The sequence below is a fragment of the Asterias rubens genome, chromosome 11, assembly GCF_902459465.1.
Source record: "Asterias rubens chromosome 11, eAstRub1.3, whole genome shotgun sequence".
Lineage (NCBI taxonomy): Eukaryota > Metazoa > Echinodermata > Asteroidea > Forcipulatida > Asteriidae > Asterias > Asterias rubens.
In genome coordinates, this window is record NC_047072.1 from 2,368,759 (window position 1) to 2,392,255 (window position 23,497).

A 23,497-nucleotide genomic window follows, 5' to 3' on the forward strand; every position below is an offset into this window, starting at 1 on the left:
AAATTACTGAACACATCGATAAATTATTATCCTCCTAATTCTCGCTCCAAATAGAACTGTAAACGGGACACGTTTCCATGGTGATTACTCAAAATATACATTTTAATCTGAGAAAGACATCGTGTCAAAAAAGCTCTTCTCCGAGGTCTCTGGTTAAAGAGTACGCCATGGAAGACGCACAACCAAATTTGGTTTTAAACTGTTCTTGAAGGTTCAGGCTTCTGTAAAAAGTGAGAATTAAAGCGGCAATCGGTGGCATTTTATATTTCCTTCGTCCCTGAAAATTAGGAGGTATTTTTTGTGATTTCTTAGATTTTGTCAAACAACAAACATAAATTAAACTGATTATTAACTTAGATTTAAAAAAAACCATCGAACCGGTTTTCATGGCGTTATATTTTATGAGCTGTTCAGGGCAGCGAGTTAAACTACACATTGACTGTGTCGCACTTTTATTACCATTTTGTGAGTGGCGTTTTTTCATTAATTCTAAAACAGTAATAAACCAACTTAAGTATTGATTCTTGAAACAATCCCCAATTGGCGCAGTTTGACACAACACGTAAAACTCTCAAACAACCGTAAAAAAAAAACCGAAATACGCAATTACTCAATACAATGTTTATCCAAAGACCATTTCAAGACGATGTGTACCTGAATAATAATAAAAAATTAATTGTAGATTTCCTCATTCTACAAGATTGGTCCATTACAAGAAAATGCAAAAACCGTTCTTTGTCATAATTCATATTCTTGTTAATTTTCTTGCTTGTTGTTTGAATGCAGTCTTCCATGGGGTACTCTTCAACCATTACTTCGCAGATCGTTAAGAAGTTGTCCCATTGTCCATTCACATGGAAATCGTCGTCCACACTGACGTAGCGGGCAACCACCGGAGGGTCACATATATCTGTAGGTGTGCCCCAGGGATCGATGCTTGGTCTCTTGTCACTGGTAACCCACACGCGGCGTTGTTGAAAATGTCGTTATGTATGCCTGCCCTTACCACCGCACCATTCAATCATTCATCTGTCAATGAAAATTAAACTCTTTGTTATACTTGCTTTAACTCAGGATGCACAACATTTTAAAAACAAATTAGTCCAAATACTGATGTTTTGTACAGTTATACTAGGATTATCAATGTTACAAGTTGTTACATTAATTATATTCAAATGCATACTCGCGAACATCAACCAACGACATTGGGTTGGCAGAAACCAATATGCATTGCAGTAGAATCTTTGATTAAAATATTTTGTCGGTGTTTGCAATAAGAACTTCCCTTTCAAGTCAGAGTTATCTTAACGGAATTCTGTCTGCGAACAAACCATATGAAATCACCATGAGTATTGTTATAGTATCCATAACAACAACTAATAAGTGTTAGTATCAACACGTTCTAAATTATTAACGCTTAAGAACTTACTACCAGCATCTCCTCTGTTGACAAGGGTGAAACGACCGAGGCAGTGGTTTGCGCCCAGGTCCATTTTCCGCCAGGGATGAGAATTATAACCTGCAACATGAACATCGTAAGAGAAGGCATGATTTACAGAAAATTAGGACAATATTGGCTGAAACCCAAAAGGTATAAGTAGTGCAGAATCACTTATACAACAAACCGCGGGTGTGACTATTCTGTGTTTCAACGAAGCCCTTTTTAGTTGTGACACCGCACTCTCGGGAATGTTTTTTCTTTCTTCTCTCGTCTATGCAATTTCCCAATGGGGACAGACTTCCCTGTGACACATTAACTGTGATCCGTTGATTCAGATTCCAAATTACAAAGTAGAAGGTTCATGCAGGCTAAACAGAAGAGGTGGTGGGGTTGTACTTTATATAAAGCAGGATCTTGTGTATAAAATAAGTAAAGATTTGTGTATTGGTAACTCTGAAATGGAAACATTTTTTATTGAGCTTGTTCACTCCAATAAATCTAATGTTATAATTGGAATTGTGTATAAACCCCCGAGTGTTTCCTGTAACTTTTTAACAGATGACGCGGATGTAATGTAATTAGGTCGGCTTAATGCCGAGAACAAAAAATGTTATATTATGGGTGATTATAACGTAAATTTGCTGCAATCTGATACCGATAATGCTGTGCAACATTTCATGTCAATTCTTGATTCTCAGTCATTTTATCCCACCATAAACAAGCCTACTAGGATTACTACTGATAGTGCAACTTTAATTGATAATATCTTGTCAAATGATCATTTAAACCACACTGGAGGGGTTCTAATAACTGACATCAGTGACTACCTACCTGTTTTTTTTAATTATTGATAATCTTAGAGAGAGTTCACAGACTAATGTGAAATGTAAAAGGCGGGTTTATGGTAACGATAATATTGAAAAATTTATTTGTGATCTGAATGCGACTGATTGGGATTTTATACTGTCGGTGAATGATATCAACAATATGTACAACAATTGTTTAACTTATGTTAAACAACTCTATGAGAGACATTTTCCAGTGATTGATGTTAAATATCGTTATGATAAATCTAAGTCTCCTTGGATGTCTGAGGGTATCTACAATTCTATAAGAAGGAAAAATCACTTATACAAGAAGTTTCTTAAAACCTGTACACAGTAAATCCATTTATACTTTGTATAAAAATAGATTGAACACTATTGTAAAATTAGCTAAGCAAAGACATTGCTGATGCCTTTAACAAGTACTTTGTTGACATAGGGAGTACCCTTGCCAGCAAGCTACCATTATGTAACACCCCTGTTGAAATATTCCTTGGTGCAAGATGTTCGAATTCACTCTTCTTGACACCCATTACGCAAGGAGAAATTGTAGACACTCTAAACAAGTTCGTCTGGAAAGGCATCTGGGTTTGATGAATTGAACTCCTGTGTTATTAAGCAGGCTAAGTACTCCCTGGCTAAGCCGCTATCTGACATCTTTAATAAATCTATAACAGCTGGAGTTTTTCCAGATGGGTTAAAAAAAGGCTCAGGTTATACTAATATATAAAAAAGGCTGCAAGCATGATGTTGGAAATTATAGACCCATTTCTGTCTGATTTTGTTTATTTACAAAAATTACCTTTTGACAGAATCACAGTTTGGCTTTAGACGTAACCGCTAGACTGATCTAGCTACATCTTTTGTTGTTAATAAATTGTATAATGATCTAGATTTAAACCATTTTTCAGTTGGTATTTTTTTGGACTTATCTAAAGCATTTGATACAGTTAACCATGCTATCTTGATGCGTAAATTAGAACATTATGGTGTCCGAGGAATAGCGCTTGACTTGTTTAAAAGTTACTTATGTAATAGATCCCAATATGTTTTGTACAATTCTGTAAAATCTACTGAACGGTCTATTACTTGCGGTGTACCTTAAATTTATCTTGTACATTAATGACAACTGCAATACATCAGAAAAAATTACATTTTGTTTGTTTGCAGATGACACAAGTTTGTTGTATTCAGATAAAAATGTAGACTTAGCTGTGCAGAACCTTAATATTGAGCTCAGGGTAATCACTTCTTGGCTTTTAGCAAATAAATTATGAATAAACGTTCTCAAATCAAATTATTATATTTTGTGCTAGCCAGTTCAAGTACACTCAGTCTGTTCCTTTAGTTCTAAATAATGCCAATCTTGAGCAGGTTAAGGGTAATAAATTTCTGGGAATTCATATTGATGAAAATTTGACTTGGAAGAAGCATATTGGCACTATAGCAGTTAAAATATCTAGAAATATAGGTATAATGAATCGGCTTAAAAATGTCCTTCCCTGTAGCATATTACTGACCTTGTACAACTCTTTTATTTTACCTTATCTTTATTACGCAATTTTGACATGGGGAAGTCCAACTCCTAAATGTAATAAACTTCTCACTCTTCAGAAACGTGCAGTTCGGGTTATTTCCAAAGCGGACTATTGTGAGCACTCTGGGCCTCTCTTTTGTAATTTAAAACTGTTAAAATTCGTTGACCTTTATCATCTTAACTTAGGAAAGTTTATGTATAAATATATGAATAATCTTTTACCTGCTTGTTTCAACTCCAGTTTTACACTTACCTCAAACATCCACTCCTATTATACCCGTAGCGCTGCTAGGAAAAATCTGTATGTTAACTATCGTAGAACTTCGTTGTCTAAAAATGGTGTTGTCCAGCGTGGCACTTTATTTTGGAATAGTCTGGATGACTCTTTTAAATCATTGCGTACTCTCTCAACTTTTACCAACAAACTTAAAACTCGTTTTCTTAATGAATACTAAGATTCTGATGTTATTTTTGTATGTAGAAATTGTAACGGCTTTATTTTCTGTCTTACACCTGTCAATTTTGTCCTGTTAGTTTTGTACTGTATTTTTAATGTCTGTCTGTTTTTTTTTGGTTTGTCTGTTCATAGGCTGGGGAACCAAAGCTATGCTTCTCCCCGGACCTAGATGTTGCCTTTTGTTTATTGTTTCATCTTTTAATATTTTTTTATATTTACTTTTATTTTGTCCATATTACTCTGTATTATACACTATTTGCAACATTGAATAAACGTGTATATCTATCTAACTGGGCCACTGTCTTTATCCGTAGGTACTTGTTTTTCAAAAGTGATTTCATTGGATACAATGATGTAATTGATTAAATGTGCGTGTGACAAGAGCTTTCAATGGCTGTGTTTTGATGGGCGGGGTGATTGTTGGTGCTCTGGGGGTCTTTATGAATGAGTTCTTAAATATGTACAATACACAAAAACATAATTCCTGCTTGGTTAACCGCTTTTGTCGCTCACGACTATTCACGCCAACTTACCTTGACAATCTCAAAATAACACTTTATTTCACAAAATTTGAAAATAATATTTTGTTTGACAAAATTATACTTTGAGAGAATTTTGTTTATCGTTATTCTTTTTTTTGTAACCTTAAAAACAAAATCTTATTCACCTGTCCTTTTTACGATCGGGCGGCTCCGTTTAGTGTTTCGCTATTTTTCTCTTTCATAAAACATTGTATAAAAGCTTCTCACACAATGCTCTGTCTGATCCCAGAGCTGAATAATTTCATGTTTAAGTTCTGCATTTTCACTCACTAGAGGATCAACTTGGGCTTGGAGGTCATCGATTCGGGAGCTTTGAAACTCGATAGATTGGTTTAGGGTCAGATTCAAGTTTTTTCATATCACTGAAGAGACCATCCAGGGTGCGCTTCACCTGTGTTTGAAACTCGGAGATTGAGGTTTGGATGTGGCTTTTCAACTCTTTGGGAGTTTTAGCACCCGGTGAAGATGAGGAGTACGGTGGGGTGGAGCTCCCCGGCGAGTCAGCTACCAGACAGGGTCCAGATTCACTGTCATCATCACCATGTTCGGGTACCAGTGAAGACATCATGGCCGCCGTTGGAGGTGAGGCCTGGGGTGAGGATTTAGATCTTGTTTTCACTCCTCCTCTCTTGCCTTTGCGCTGAACATTCATTGTATGAGGTCCAAAAGATTCACCAGGCTTTATTTAATAACTTGTTGAGATAAGGGGAGATAAGGAAAAGAGTGTAAGCTGGGGGATTTTGGCTGGAGCTGGCGCAGCGTGATGTGACACTCAGCACATTATTTGTTAACAGTGTGTATTCCCCATAATATTGAAAAATGCAAAAACAAACAACTGTCACCAAAATTCAAACCAGAAAACAATTGAATTCAAACAAAGGTAAGCTGCACGTTTTGAGTGTTTTCAGTTGCCTCAAATAATGTGTGGCTCATTTAACACGATTGCGGGGAAAATTTCCCCAAATAGACGTTGTTAATGTTTTTCTTCAAGGCTAACTACGGAAGTAGTTAATTAAGCGGTTTCGTTTATACAGTGACTGAGATCGTAGGCAGTGCCTGACGTTGCGAAGGCGCCGCATCAAGGCTAGTAAGTAACTGAAAGCTTGAATGGATGTGATACTGTTAGCTCGGGGATAAGTATAATTCAACCACATCATAATAATATTATTATTAAATAAGTAAAGTAGAATTGCGGTGACAGTCCTTGTCAAAACACAATAACCAGGGTTACAAATCACAAAAACAGTATGACACCTAGGTTCTTTGATGAAGATTTTGCCTCAGTTGTTTTAATGTTGTTTCTAAACTTCTAAAAGACTATAAACAAACTAATTGATAATAATCTCACGCACATGGGTGCACCATTCGGATGATAGTCATGGGCATGATAAACTTAAGAAAAAAAAAGCAAAACAAAAGCAGATGGCATCAATGAGTGCAAAATATTGTTCAGCTCTTTATTGGTAAAATTTACCAGGTCATTAGAAGCGTCGAATGCACTGTCAGTGTTTATTGTCAACAACTAGCCCTGCACTTTAAATTAACAAACATTATTTAAAAAACTAGATATTGAAAAAAGAATGACCGGGTGGTGCTTTTGAAGGGTTTTTAATACAAAGGTTTGTTTAGAAATATGTTGATGACTTAAAGGAACGTTATAGAATTGGTAAGAAACAAAAATCGTAAAACCAAAAGACAATTTTCACGAATTAGATGCAGCACTAAGTTTATCGGCCACACGTACTTGTATCCGTCATTTTTAACGCGAAGTAAATTATCATAAAAAATTACATTTTATATCAAACTCACCTTAATATCATTGATGCAAACTGTTCGCCTTCTCATGGGTGATATATCAGGTGAAGACTGTTGTTATTAATAGTAAAACGCCCTCAAAAGAGCCAAATTTGTCAATAGTAACCGAGGATTTTAATGGCTGCCGCAAGAAAAAGTTTTATCATCACAAATATGACGTCATGAAGCCTGGCGAAGCCACCTCTTGAGTAGGCTTCGCCTGGCGCTGTTTTTAGCCAAAATCGAAGCCTCAAATTCGAAGCCCGATCCGGAGCCTCCGATTCGTACGCGGCTCCAAAATGTCTGCATCAGTCTGAAGCCCAAGCCTGAGCCTGAGCCTTCGAGTCGTAAACGCTCTTAGACCTTATGCATTGACGTCATCCAGGGGCCATCTTAGTGGAAAAACGCTGACGAAACAATCGAAACGCACAGATTTGTACGCGCGGCGCACAGGATTGGCCAATGAACAACCTCCTTTTGACCTCTAGGTGAGGGCGCCCTACTGAAATGACGTCATGTGCATAAGGTCTATTGATATCTACTAATTGACTTTTGAGCCGCGTGACGTCACATTCAACAAAGTCTATACAGGAGAAGGCCCTTAATTTTGTTTCGTTTGGTTAAGGTTCCCTGCCATAATCTGCGGGTGTACTTTTGTCCCTTATTATAGGAGACATTCCTCGTTTTGTATACGTTTAGTGACATGGCCTGCGAACATAAACAGGGCATAATGGTATTTAGACCCTGGTAAATTGTAAATCAATGAAGGGCCAAAAAATTGGTCTCGAGCGTTTACAAAAGAAAACTCAAAACTGTTTTGTGTTTATTCAAGAGAGAGTACCTTATTAAAAGACAAGTTCACTATATCGTAAAGCGGACTACAACAAGTTTCAGGTCTACCGGTCGTGACCAAAAGATAGGCCTAGTGTCAAATTGGAGTCGTGCTTATTTTGTAACTTGATAACCTGTTTATTTCGTGCCGTTGTGCGATATTTTACTTGAGGTGTGTGTGACTCTTAATATGGCAACATCATTAAACGTGTTTCTTTCATTTTGCCATGTTCAGAACCCTTGCCTTGACCGCAATCGTTGAGTTCAAGCAATGGAAACTTGCACGCACGTGTACGCGTAGACTGGGCCACTGTCTTTATCCGCAACACCTGCTATAGATCCAACCAAATTTCCACTTCGTGTGACAAGGGTGTTTTTTTTCTTTCATGAATATTATCTCGCAAGTTCGATGACTGAATGAGCTCAAATTTTCACAATTTTGTTATTTTATGCATATGATGAGATATACCAAGAGAGAAGACTGTTCTTTGACAATTACCAAAGGTGTCCACTGCCTTTGTTTGGAGAAAATCGCAGTTGAACCCGTGATTTTTCAAAGTACTGTTATAGAAGACTGATTTTTTTACTGATTTTGCTTACCCTGGGTAAATAAAGGAAATAAATAAATAAGACTGCTTACATTTTTTAGCAGTTCAAAGTTAAACCATTCCTTGCTCTATTATGCAACAATAAAGAAAGACGAACAAGCCATAAACTCATCAGATATATTAAAACCCTCTCTTTAGCGAATATTTTCCATCTTCCTTGCAAAGATTAGCAGGTAAAACAATTATTATTGGCTGACATGTACTCTTTAAAATCTATATGTCGACATAATAATCTCAATTCATGTCACATTTGTGAGGGGTCCATCATTTGAGGACATGTAACTGTCGTAACTGCAATAAACATTGCAATATGAACAGCACCCTCACGTTCTCGTATAAGGACACTGGACAACAAGTGTTGAATTTGTTTACACACATACCATAGTAAAGAGGGCGGGGCTGCATGGGGAGGGGAGGGATGGAGGGGTAAGGAGGAGAAGGAAGAAAAACATTTCTGAACAATAAAACCCTAGGCAGCCACTTCTAATGTCCTCAAAGTGTGTTTTGTTGTTATAGTACCTATACTACCAGCTCAGGGGGAATTGAGGGGTAGGGGGAATGAGGAAGGGGGAATGGGGTGGGGAGAGGATAGGGAAAGTCAAACTTCTTGAACAAAACACTGCAGCATACCTATAATGGCATATTCGCATGTGAACAGTGTATTGTTAGTGGTGTTGGTTTCATGTCATCATGGCGCAGTATCCTCAAATGAGGACATGTGAATAACTCGTTAACGGATACATTAAAAAAGAGAGGGTTTGAAACACTTTCAATTTACTATTACAGCTGCAGTATTTTGATTTTCTTTAAAGACATTGCTGGTAATTGTCAAAGACCAGTCTTCTCACTTGGTGTATCTCAACATATGCATGAAATAACAAACCTGTGAAAATTTGAGCTCAATCGGTCATCGAACTTGCGAGATAATAATACTCTCGTCACGGCGAGGTTGTGTGCGTTTAGATAGTTGATTTCGAGACCTCAAGTTTTAAACTTGAGGTCTCGAAATCAAATTCGTCGAAAACTATGGCACTTCAGAGGGAGCCATTTCTCACAATGTTTTCTACCATCAACCTCTCCCAATTACTCGTCACCAAGAAAGGTTTTACGCTAATAATTATTTTGAGTAATTACCTATAGTGTCCACTGCCTTTAATTCAAGTGATAATAGTGAAAGAAAAAACACCTTGTCACATGACGTTGTGTGCTTTCAGATGCTTGATTTCGAGACCTAAAATTCTAAATCTAAGATCCCGAAATCAAATTTGTCGAAAATTACTTCTTTCTCGAAAACTAAGTCACTTCAGAGGGAGCCGTTTCTCAAAATCAACAGCTCCCCCTGACTCGATACCTAGTAAGGTTTTATGCTAATAATTATTTTGAGTAATGACCAATGTCAGCTGCCTTTAAGGACATGTTTCTTCAATACCCAAACGAAAAAAATATATCCTCACTTCTGCACCAAATCTGATAGCTTCGAATTTAAAACGTTCTGAACTTCACTTCAAATTACCATCTTCAATGGAAATAAAGAACAAGTAGAAACCCTTTATTTCACTTCAAACTTGCGTATTAACCATTTAGCCACTGTACCGCCCAGCTGCCTATAGCAATAATATATTTATCTGTTAAAATATCTAGTTGTTATAGATCGTTATTAACTCTCCCTTCACAGTTGACTTGTCGAAGCTAATGATGATGAAATAATTTAGCTCTTACGAAAAATAAAACGCTCATTAGTAAACAGGAAACTGTTCATCATTTATGATGATATTGTCGAAAATTAACGCCTTCGCATTAAATCAGTATGAGCATTGAGCCAGACAGAAGCCTTGAAAAGCTATTGTGTCCATTTTATCCGTGTTCTCATGGGAACAATAAATGCCTCTCGTTAAACGGCTACGGTAATTTTTATGGCGAATATTTTTGTGCACGGATAAAATGGACACAATAGCTTTTCAAGGCTTCTGTCTGGCTCAATGCTCATACTGATTTAATGCGAAGGCGTTAATTTTCGACAATATCATCATAAATGATGAACAGTTTCCTGTTTACTAATGAGCGTTTTATTTTTCGTAAGAGCTAAATTATTTCATCATCATTAGCTTCGACAAGTCAACTGTGAAGGGAGAGTTAATAACGATCTATAACAACTAGATATTTTAACAAATAAATATATTATCGCTATAGGCAGCTGGGCGGTACAGTGGCTAAATGGTTAATACGCAAGTTTGAAGTGAAATAAAGGGTTTCTACTTGCTCTTTATTTCCATTGAAGATGGTAATTTGAAGTGAAGTTCAGAACGTTTTAAATTCGAAGCTATCAGATTTGGTGCAGAAGTGAGGATATATTTTTTTCGTTTGGGTATTGAAGAAACATGTCCTTAAAGGCAGCGGACATTGGTCATTACTCAAAATAATTATTAGCATAAAACCTTACTAGGTATCGAGTAAGGGGGAGCTGTTGATTTTGAGAAACGGCTCCCTCTGAAGTGACTTAGTTTTCGAGAAAGAAGTAATTTTCGACAAATTTGATTTCGAGATCTTAGATTTAGAATTTTAGGTCTCGAAATCAAGCATCTGAAAGCACACAACGTCATGTGACAAGGTTTTTTTTTTTTCACTATTATCTCGCAACTTCGATGACCAATATTGAGCTCAAATTTTCACAGGTTTGTTATTTCATGCATATGTTGAGATACACCAAGTGAGAAGACTGGTCTTTGACAATTACAAGCAATGTCTTTAAAGAAAATCAAAATACTGCAGCTGTAATAGTATTAAAATTGAAAGTGTTTCAAACCCTCTCTTTATCCGTTAACGAGTTATTCACATGTCCTCATTTGAGGATACTGCGCCATGATGACATGAAACCAATACGACTAACAATACACTGTTCACATGCGAATATGCCATTATAGGTATGCTGCAGTGTTTTGTTCAAGAAGTTTGACTCTCCCTATCCTCTCCCCACCCCATTCCCCCTTCCTCATTCCCCCTACCCCTCAATTCCCCCTGAGCTGGTAGTATAGGTACTATAACAACAAAACACACTTTGAGGACATTAGAAGTGGCTGCCTAGGGTTTTATTGTTCAGAAATGTTTTTCTTCCTTCTCCTCCTTACCCCTCCATCCCTCCCCTCCCCATGCAGCCCCGCCCTCTTTACTATGGTATGTGTGTAAACAAATTCAACACTTGTTGTCCAGTGTCCTTATACGAGAACGTGAGGGTGCTGTTCATATTGCAATGTTTATTGCAGTTACGACAGTTACATGTCCTCAAATGATGGACCCCTCACAAATGTGACATGAATTGAGATTATTATGTCGACATATAGATTTTAAAGAGTACACGTCACACAATATTAATTGTTTTACCTGCTACTCTTTGCAAGGAAGATGGAAAATATTCGCTAAAGAGAGGGTTTTAATATATCTCATGAGTTTATGGCTTGTTCGTCTTTCTTTATTGTTGCATAATTGAAAATACGATGGCAGATGTACAAAGGAGGACATTAGTTTTACCATAGAGCAAGGAATGGTTTAACTTTGAACTGCTAAAAAATGTAAGCAGTCTTATTTATTTATTTCCTTTATTTACCCAGGGTAAGCAAAATCAGTAAAAAAATCAGTCTTCTATAACAGTACTTTGAAAAATCACGAGTTCAGCTGCGACTTTCTCCAAACAAAGGCAGTGGACACCTTTGGTAATTGTCAAAGAACAGTCTTCTCTCTTGGTGTATCTCAACATATGCATAAAATAACAAAATTGTGAAAATTTGAGCTCAATCAGTCATCGAACTTGCGAGATAATATTCATGAAAAGAAAATACACCCTTGTCACACGAAGTTGTGTGCGTTTAGATGGTGGATTTCGAGACCTCTAGTTCTAAATCTGAGGTCTCGAAATCAAATTTGTGGAAAATTCCGTTAAAAAAAAAAAAACTATGGTACTTCAGAGGGAGCCCTTTCTCACAATGTTTTATACCATCAACATCTCCCCATTACTCGTCACCAAGAAAGGTTTTATGCTAATACTTATTTTGCAAACTTTTTATTTATACAATATCAAACAAAGTTTTAAAATGCGAGGCTAGTATGTTCGTTGCTCTGAGTTACAATCGTTTTTTTCTACCACCAATGTAATTTGCATATTGCAAACTTTTTTTATTATTTAGATTTCACACTTACCGGTAGCGGTGCAATGCCAATCCATGAAGTCTGTGTTTGGATTGCCGTCAATTGCTAGAGCTGCTGGTGAATAACTTCCGTAGTCCGAGACCTGGCTGGCCTGCATCCCCCGGAGATCCAACGCTGAAGTGAACATTGACTCAATTTTCAAAATGCATTCGTTACAGACGCAATCCTTATTGATCTAAGTTTTTATACTGTTTGTTTTGAATGGAATGTATCTTTTTGGTAATCACTCTTAATATTAATGAAATTTATAACTTTTAGTAGAAACCGCAAAAGCCGCTCTCGATAGTGTCAAACACTTATAAAACATTTCAATTCGTTCCGATTTTAATAGTAAACAAAAAAGATAAAGGTTTTTATGTCCCATAATTTGAATCGGAGATTAAACCTTCTAACAGTGCGTCGCTTAGAGTTTTTATTTCCTGCGTGGACATTAAAATAATTTGTCTGGATTTTTATGCGACATCTCAAAAACGAGACTTTTTAAATGAAATTTTGAAATGAAAAGTTCCCAACTATATTTTAATGCATTATAGAACGGTTCCGAAAACCGAAGTAATAATTTGCCTTGAAGTATGTTTCGTTTCCCAATTACTTTCCCCGTTAATTAAATACTCACCTGTAAGATCGAGGCACCAGCAGGATAGCGGGTAAAACCACACGAGGGTTCCAAAAAGAAATATCAACAGGTTTTTCTCCAGCGACATTCCCTCGCAGTGAGCCATCATGGCACCTCACTTCACTGTGGTATCTGAAGGCTATTTTCAATAGACTGAGAACGCGACGTTTATTCTTCAAGCTGCCGCTCAGCCTGGTTTTAAAAAGCAACCAGTGCTCTAGATAATTTATATGCGCATGCGTGCGGTCGCGAAATTATTATGTGCGCAGAAGTATGCAACCAATGTCTTGAATTGTTCGCAAATTTGCGCATACGTTACGGAGCCCTTAAAGGGACTAAAACAAATGATGCTTTTGTTCATCATTATTCGTTTACTGAAAATCAAACTTTGCATCCAAAAGGCTGACCTGCGTTAGAGATACAATAAATTAAATTCAAACATCCAAGAGAAAAGTCCTAGAGCGTTTACGAATCGAAGGCTCAGGCTCAGGCTTGGGCTTCAGACTGATGCAGCCATTTTGGAGCCGCGTACGAATCGGAGGCTCCGGATCGGGCTTCGAATTTGAGGCATTGATTTTGGCTAAAAACAGCGCCAGGCGAAGCCTCCTCAAGAGGTGGCTTCGCCAGGCTTCATGACGTCATATTTGTGATGATAAAACTTTTTCTTGCGGCAGCCATTAAAATCCTCGGTTACCGTTCAATAATATTGACAAATTTTGCTCTTTTGAGGGCGTTTTATTATTAATAACAACAGTCTTCACCTGATATCACCCATAAGAAGGCGAACAATTTGCAACAATGATATTAAGGTAAGTTTTGATATCAAATTGGATTTTTTATATGATAATTTACTTCGCGTTAAAAATGACGGATACAAGTACATGTGGCCGATAAACCTAGTGCTGCATCTATTTCGTGAAAATTGTCTTTTGGTTTTATTCTTAACATTTACTGATGTAGATAAGCTACATTCAGGAATTATTTGACAGGATAATATTTGTGAAAGTAGGGCCTGTCTTCTTAACTTGTTTATGGTTTTATTTTTCGTTGGCAGACATCAAATTCCTTGTCTGCTGACTAAAAACGAAAGTTGTTTATTATTTAAATACGTATAATATAATCCCCAGGCGGAGAGAGCTAGATAGTGATAGGTATTAGTTATAAATATTGCGGTTTCGTTTAAGCTGAACCGTTTTTTTTGTTATAAACATTACATCGAACACTGTTGTTACTTATGAATAATATTTCGCTTTGTTCCCTTTTTTCAAGAAACGTTTTGTTGTAGGCCTACCTTTTTAACCATTTAGCCACTGTACCGCCCAGCTGCCTATAGCGATACACTGTATGCGGTACGAGGAAACCTCGCTAGCTTGTGTTTGTAGAAAAAAAGGAACATCAAAAGAAAACTCGAATAGTCATTAGTAGGTCTACGCATTTGTTAACATATCTAGTTGTTATAGATCGTTATTAATTCTCCCTTCACAGTTAACTTGTCGAAGCTAATGATGATGAAATACACATTGTGCATACACATTAAGCCATGGCTATCTTTTAAAATTGGAACTACGATTCCAGTAATTTACTGCAAGAATCTTGAGAAATTGGATTTCAGCAAATTCGGGCGGTGCAGGGAGTAAAGGGTTAATAATAATATTTCATATTGTTTTACTTCTGACTGCTGTACTGGGTATTCAGTAATTTATTTAAGTTTTCTGAAGCCTTGTGAAGGGAAATACATTTCTTGGCAACTTAAAAAAGGTTACATGATTACATAAATTTAAATATTAGCCATGAATGAATGGATGATGATACATGTACACCTAGCCCACATTGTTGAGCTGTTAATGGCTCCGCTTTTAACATCGGTCTCATCACTGTCACCATTACAGCCCACCTTCAATACATGTCTTAAACGCTAAGTTTTCAAAGGTCGCAAAATGCGCGGTAGTTTGATTGCAAATTTCTCCCACTTAAAAAAGTCCAATACTACTCCAACATACCTCATTTTATTCCTTACATTTGTGGAGTTACTATGACACATAACAGGGCTTACTAAATGATGACTTAAAAACATGGCGGCACCCAAGAGTATGTCACGGTAAATGTAATTTGTGTACACGTTTTTTTTCTGACCAATTATCAAATCATCACATTTGGACAAAGTCATCATTTAGTAAGCCCTGTTATGTAGTAGATATCAATGGCTCAAGTATCTGACCCACATGATGGCGTCTGTGGGTGCGCGTGTTTGTGTGCGTGACGCTGCGGAGCGTATTCAGTCACTCCAATATATTCTCTTCAACCAGCGAGGTTCACACCATCTACTAAATAGCTCATGTTACACTTGCAATGAATTATTTCCTTTCTTTTGTTAATAATGGATTAAGACAGGGGCCAAAAACAACTCATAATTTTCTCTCTTTGAAAAAAGAAATATTGAAAACGGGACAAACATAATTGCCGGGGTGGGAAATAAATTCTATGTAGAAAATTAATACGAATTGTTGGTAAACACAGTATTTTGTATGTGCCACAATTTAATTAAGGGAATAAAAGGGTAGCGACGAGTTCTTATACGGCTGTTTAAAGCCGGCAGGGTCGGATTGCCGTGTGATAAAGCGCACTGCAACGACCCTGCAAGGTTTTAAACGGACGTTTAAGAACGAGTCACATACTCTTTTTTTCCCATTCATAAATGCCCTGTTGTTAAAAGACACCGTGGGTTGTGTGTACTGTTACTGTTTCAACAGTCTTAGCTACTGAATCCGGCTCGGGTAATTATCGCATCCATACTGCAACCGGTATTAAACAGAGTGTTTAAAACCGGCCAAGCACATTATTATTTATTCCCTTATACCAAAACTCTTCTGCACATGCCAGTGTAGGCATGTTAGGTAGGTAACCTTTTTGAAGATAGGGAAGCTTTTTACTGGGAACCTTTTTGATGGGGTTTGGCTACCAGACACAAATTAGAAAAGTAGGCGAAACAACATGTTGGTAAATTTATCGTTTATAGCAAGTGTTGAGTTCATTATTGATCAAGTGGTCCTTGAGTCAAATATACCTCGGCAAGTGGAGAGCGAACTGACATCAATAAATTTACGGTGATGTGTCAGTTGGTTCACTTCTGCACAGCTCAATTTATTGATATAAATTTCACAAATAATTGAGGCGAGAAGTGTGTGCATCAAAGTGAAATAACGTTCTGGAATTGTAGTGCGTCATCACTGCAGCACAGCTCAATTATCTTTTGATACACATTTTACAAAAATAATTGATGCGAGAACGGTGCATCAAAGTGAAATAACGTTTTAGATTTGTAGTGCGTCATCTATAGAGCAACAAATGAAACAAATTTGTTTACTTTCGTTTGTGGGTGGAAATTGTTGGCATTTTCCTGAGGCCCACTACTGTGTTTTACTGCAGTATTGAAGTATTCCGGGGTAAATCAAACTATTTGGAGTTATATCCAAGCCACAACGCATTTCACAGACTGAAGGTCTGTCTAGGATTTTTTTATAGCATTTGAAAAGACAAATAAGTAAATATAAAGTTGTTTTGGCTTTTTAATTTGCGTAATAATTATTGTTTACATGTCTGTACTCGGGTTTAATATCTTTGTTTAGTTTATACTGAACTAATGAAACACATAACAAACAGCAATCCAGTGGAGTTGAAGTTGGAATAAACAACTTCTATGAACAACCATGTTATGTTTTCTTCCTTGTAGCCCTTTACCTAGAGCGACTTGCATGCGAAAAAAAAGTAAAACGAAAAGTAAAAATAGGGTAAGGACTTTTGAAATGAATATAATTTGCAACACATCGAGCGCGAAGTCAAATAATAATATTGCAATACTGGGTCTAGCCACGGACTACTGCATACACCAAGCAGCCTGGCTGATCATCTGCCTTCAAGTCTCTAGCCTTTACAGCGTAGAGCCTGCACTGACCAGAAGTCATGACGTAGTCGAAAGACCAACACTCGTTATTTATCTTGCAACGCATGAAACATTGCATGGGTGACTTCTTGTTAGCGACCGACAGAGGGCGTGCATCTGATACTTCTTTGTCCACAAACATCAATGTGGATATGCAGGTGACGGAGACCGACGGGTCCGCTATCATTGCTGCTGTAGACATGGCTGAAAAGTAAAACCAAACAGCTTATAATAGTAGCAACGAAAATAAGAAAGACCAACACTCGTTATTCATTCTTAAACACCGCTGGAAACAGCGCAACTTCGACTTCATGTGAAGGACCAACAGAGGGTGTGCGTTGGTTATTTGTTTGTCTACAAACATCAATGAGGATATGCAAGTGATGGAGAACGACGGTTCCACGATCATTGCAACTGTAGACATCTCAGTGGTTGTTGACATATCAGTAGCTGTTGAATAACATTAGAAAATAAAGAAGTAGAAGGCGAGAACACGCTTTGGTTGTTCGCAAAAAATTATATGACTCTTCTCCGAGATCTTTGCATCTTTGGCGAAAAGATAAAGACACAGTAATGTATATAGGCGGTAAATCCCTCAATAATAAAACCGCCGAAAAATCAAACAACCGACACAACACATTATAAAGCTATTAATCAAACAATCAGCTGACAAAAACCGAAATACGCAATACGCAATGCTTCATTCCTAGGACCAATTCTGGCAAATACTGTCACAGAGTGAGTTCACCATTCAAGACTATGTGTACTGAATAAAGAAAAAATCGTTGATTGTAGACTTCCTCATTCAAGAAAATACAAAAACCGCTCTTTGTCATAATAAATTTTCTTAATTTCTTACTTCTTGATTGAAGGCAGTCTTCGATGGGGAACTCTTCAACCATTACTTCGCACAGTGTTAGGACGTTGTCCCCATGTTCATTCGAATGATCTTCGTCGTCCACACTGACGTACTGCGCAATCACGGGAGGGTCACACACAAACTGTATATGTGCCCCAGGGATCGATGCTTCGGCCGATGAGACTGGTAATCCACAAGCGGCATTGCTATAAATGTCACTCTCTATGCCTGCTCTTACGACAGCACCAATCAACCGACCCGCTGCCAATGAAAAATCCATTCTTATTAACTCATTTCAATTAAGGATGCATTGACTTCAAACCATCTTCATCTGGGTGTAAAACTTGATTTTTAATAATTAAGGGAATCAATGTGTGGTGAAGAGGTGTTCAACTAGTGCAAACCCGCCGAGGCCTGGTTCTTGATAATTTTACCATTACTGGACGACCGTGTTAGTTCGCAAAGTAAAAGGAAAACCAAGTATTTTCGAGGCAAATTTGTGTGGATCATTGTATTCTACTTTTAAAACATCCTTTTATCCATATGCATTTATAACAAACGGTTACAAACGCTTTTCAAAGACCAACTCGACCGATCCAAGGCGGAGAATGGTAAGCGGAGAATGGTAAGCGTAAGCGCAGAATTCGGCGGTAAGCAGAGCCCTGAAATTAGCCCCAGGTCTGGCTTGCGATTAAATTTGATCGCTAGCTAGGTCAGCATGCACCTCTTTCCACGCATACCTTTTTTAACACTGGAAAACGCCCCCTATGTTTTTTTCAACGTGGACTCGTGTCTCAGTGATTGATGTGGGGTTTCGCGCATATAATAATTTAGATCAAAAATATGAAAAAATAATTTGTTTTAATGCCTTTTCTAATTTTGTATGGATGCTATAAGAATCCTGAGTAGTTGTGGATGGTATTTATTTAATGTTGGAATAATTGTATTATTATTACTTTTTTGTTTTACCATTCAACAACTGTATAGTGACAGCAACCACCAAGACTTGCACTTATGGACTAACTAGTTTTATTTTCCTAAACCCATGCTAAATTGGGCGCCAAAGTCTGCGATGCCACTTTGAGGTGTGGACATATGCCCCAGTACACGATAAACTGAAATAGCATGGCCAGTGGATGTGGCAGATGAAAAACCAATTGGTCGGTGACAGCTGTCACAGTAGTGACTTGTTCGAGGGTTAAACCCCCTTTCCCAGCCTTTCCGGTATCACTCCGCACAAGAGCGAGTGATACAAAACCACAATTTGAGAACTACATTTCGTTAGTACAGTAAGTCAAGAATGCTAAAAACAATTTTGATTATAACCATAATAATCTCGCTGATTATCAGATACCTCGACCATATAACCTCAAGATCACGTCAGTTATTATTAACCAACAATTTCGAAGTATTAACGTTTAGAACTTACGACAACAATCTCCTCTGTTGACAAGGGTGATACGACCGAGGCAGTGGTTTGCGCCCAGGTCCACCTTCCACCAGGGATGGGAGTTATTAAGGCCTACAACAGAAACGACATAAGGAGAGGTCTGGATTACATGAAAGGTTGAAACCTAACGGTATGGATGTTTTTCAACCACTATATCAAACACTGTTTAAGACCCTAATACCGGTACATGTACATGTAATTACGTGTATACAACACATGCTGACAATCATTCCCTGTTTGCTAAATTGCCTTCCATGAGTGCAAGGGCAGTTTGTTTTTGATCATCTGAAAAAACATAAAAAGGTTTTGATTGCGATTATTAATTGCTGAAATTTCATTTTTTTTAATTTGATTCAAAACAGTAGATTTTGGAGATTTGATTTTGTGAAAAATAATGTTCTTTTTCATGGGGAGGTCATTTGGAATTTTCCAGAAGTGAAGACGTTTGGGACATTTTGATTGAGAATTCAAGGGAATTGGTTAATACGCAAGTTTGAAGTGAAATAAAGGGTTTCTACTTGTTCTTTATTTCCATTGAAGATGGTAATTTGAAGTGAAGTGCAGAACGTTTTAAATTCGAAGCTATCAGATTTGGTGCAGAAGTGAGGATATATTTTTTTCGTTTGGGTATTGAAGAAACATGTCCTTAAAGGCAGCGGACATTGGTCATTACTCAAAATAATTATTAGCATAAAACCTTACTAGGTATCGAGTAAGGGGGAGCTGTTGATTTTGAGAAACGGCTCCCTCTGAAGTGACTTAGTTTTTCGAGAAAGAAGTAACTTTTGACAAATTTGATTTCGAGATCTTAGATTTAGAATTTGAGGTCTCGAAATCAAGCATCTGAAAGCACACAACGTCATGTGACAAGGTGTTTTTTCTTTCACTATTATCTCGCAACTTCGATGACCAATATTGAGCTCAAATTTTCACAGGTTTGTTATTTCATGCATATGTTGAGATACACCAAGTGAGAAGACTGGTCTTTGACAATTACCAGCAATGTCTTTAAAGAAAATCAAAATACTGCAGCTGTAACAGTAAATTGAAAGTGTTTCAAACCCTCTCCTTTTTAATTTATCCGTTAATGAGTTATTCACATGTCCTCATTTGAGGATACTGCGCCATGATGACATGAAACCAACACCACTAACAATACACTGTTCACATGCAAATATGCCATTATAGGTATGCTGCAGTGTTTTGTTCAAGAAGTTTGACTCTCCCTATCCTCTCCCCACCCCATTCCCCCTTCCTCATTCCCCCTACCCCTCAATTCCCCCTGAGCTGGTAGTATAGGTACTATAACAACAAAACACACTTTGAGGACATTAGAAGTGGCTGCCTAGGGTTTTATTGTTCAGAAATGTTTTTCTTCCTTCTCCTCCTTACCCCTCCATCCCTCCCCTCCCCGTGCAGCCCCGCCCTCTTTACTATGGTATGTGTGTAAACAAATTCAACACTTGTTGTCCAGTGTCCTTATACGAGAACGTCAGGGTGCTGTTCATATTGCAATGTTTATTGCAGTTACGACAGTTACATGTCCTCAAATGATGGACCCCTCACAAATGTGACATGAATTGAGATTATTATGTCGACATATAGATTTTAAAAAGTACATGTCAACCAATAATAATTGTTTTACCTGCTAATCTTTGCAAGGAAGATGGAAAATATTCGCTAAAGAGAGGGTTTTAATATATCTCATGAGTTGATGGCTTGTTCGTCTTTCTTTATTGTTGCATAATTGAAAATACATTAGTTTTACCATAGAGCAAGGAATGGTTTAACTTTGAACTGCTAAAAAATGTAAGCAGTCTTATTTATTTATTTCCTTTATTTACCCAGGGTAAGCAAAATCAGTAAAAAAATCAGTCTTCTTTAACAGTACGAGTTCAACTGCGGTTTTCTCCAAACAAAGGCAGTGGTTCTCTCTTGGTGTATCAATATATGCATAAAATAACAAAATTGTGATAATTTGAGCTCAAGAGGGAGCCCTTTTACGCTACTAATTATTTTGCAACTTTTTTATTTATAAATTATCGAACAAAGTTTTAAAATGCAAGGCTTGTTATGTTCGTTGCTCTGAGTTACACTCGTTTTTTTCTACCACCAATGTAATTTGCATCTTGCAAACTTTTTTTATTATTTAGATTTCACACTTACCGGTAGCGGTGCAATGCCAATCCATGAAGTTTGTGTTTGGATTGCCGTCAATTGCTAGAGCTGCTGGTGAATACCTTATGTAGTCCGAGACCTGGCTGGCCTGCATCCCCCGGAGATCCAACGCTGAAATGAACATTGACTCAATTTTCAAAATGCATTCGTTACAGACGCAATCCTTATTGATCTAAGTTTCTATACTGTTTGTTTTGAATGGAATGTATAATGTTGGTAATCACTCTTAATATTAATGAAAATTATAACTTTTAGTAGAAACCGCAAAAGCCGCTCTCGATAGTGTCAAACACTTATAAAACATTTCAATTCGTTCTGATTTTAATAGTAAACAAAAAAGATAAAGGTTTTTATGTCCCATAATTTGAATCGGAGATTAACGCTTCTAACATTGCGTCGCTTAGAGTTTTTATTTCCTGCGTGGACATTAAAATATTTTTTTCTGGATTTTTGGGCGACATCTCAAAAAACGAGACTTTTTAAATGAAATTTTTTGTTAATGAAAAGTTCCCAACTATATTTTAATGCATTATAGAACGGTTCCGAAAACCGAAGTAATAATTTGCCTTGAAGTATGTTTCGTTTCCCAATTAGTTTCCCCGTTAATTAAATACTCACCTGTAAGATTGAGGCACCAGCAGGATAGCGGGTAAAACCACACGAGGGTTCCAAAGAGAAATATCAACAGGTTTTTCTCCAGCGACATTCCCTCGCAGTGAGCCATCATGGCACTTCACTTCACTGTGGTATCTGAAGGCTATTTTCAATAGACTGAGAACGCGACGTTTTTTCTTCAAGCTGCCGCTCAGCCTGGTTTTAAAAAGCAACCAGTGCTCTAGATAATTTATGTGCGCATGCGTGCGGTCGCGAAATTATTATGTGCGCAGAAGTATGCAACCAATGTCTTGAATTGTTCGCAAATTTGCGCATACGTTACGGAGCCCTTAAAGGGAGTAAAACAAATGATGCTTTTGTTCATCATTATTCGTTTATTAAAAATCAAACTTTGCACCCAAAAGGCTGACCTGCGTTAGAGATACAATAAATTAAATTCAAACATCCAAGAGAAAGGTCCTAGAGCGTTTACGAATCGAAGGCTCAGGATCAGGCTTGGGCTTCAGACTGATGCAGCCATTTTGGAGCCGCGTACGAATCGGAGGCTCCGGATCGGGCTTCGAATTTAAGGCTTCGATTTTGGCTAAAAACAGCGCCAGGCGAAGCCTCCTCAAGAGGTGGCTTCGCCAGGCTTCATGACGTCATAATTATTTGTGATGATAAAACTTTTTCTTGCGGCAGCCATTAAAATCCTCGGTTACCGTTCAATAATATTGACAAATTTGGCTCTTTTGAGGGCGTTTTACTATTAATAACAATAGTCTTCACCTGATATATCACCCATAAGAAGGCGAACAATTTGCATCAATGATATTACGGTAAGTTTTGATATGATAATTTACTTCGCGTTAAAAATGACGGATACAAGTACGTGTGGCCGATAAACCTAGTGCTGCATCTAATTCGTGAAAATTGTCTTTTGGTTTTATTCTCAACATTTACTTCGGGAAATATTTGACAGGATAATATTTATGAATGTAGGGCCTGTCTTCTTAACTTGTTTATGGTTTTATTTTTCGTTGGCAGACATCAAATTCCTTGTCTGCTGATTAAAAACGAAAGTTTTATTATTATTTAAATACGTATAATATAATCCCCAGGCGGAGAGAGCTAGATAGTGATAGATATTAGTTATAAATATTGCGGTTTCGTTTAAGCTGAACCGGTTTTTTTTTCGGTTATAAACATGACATCGAACACTGTTGTTACTTATAAATAATATTTCGCTTTGTTCCCTTTTTTCAAGAAATGTTTTGTTGTAGGCCTACTTTTTTAATAATAATATTTCATATTGTTTTACTTCTGACTGATGTACCGGGTATTTAGTAATTTATTTAAGTTTTCTGAAGCCTTGTGAAGGGAAATACATTTCTTGGCAACTTAAAAAAGGTTGCATGATTACATAAATTTAAATATTAGCCATGAATGAATGAATGATGATACATGTACACCTAGCCCACATTGTTGAGCTGTTAATTGCTCCGCTTTTAACATCGGTCTCATCACTGTCACCATTACAGCCCACCTTCGATACATGTCTTAAACGCTAAGTTTTCAAAGGTTGCAAAATGCGCGGTAGTTTGATTGCAAATTTCTCCCATTTAA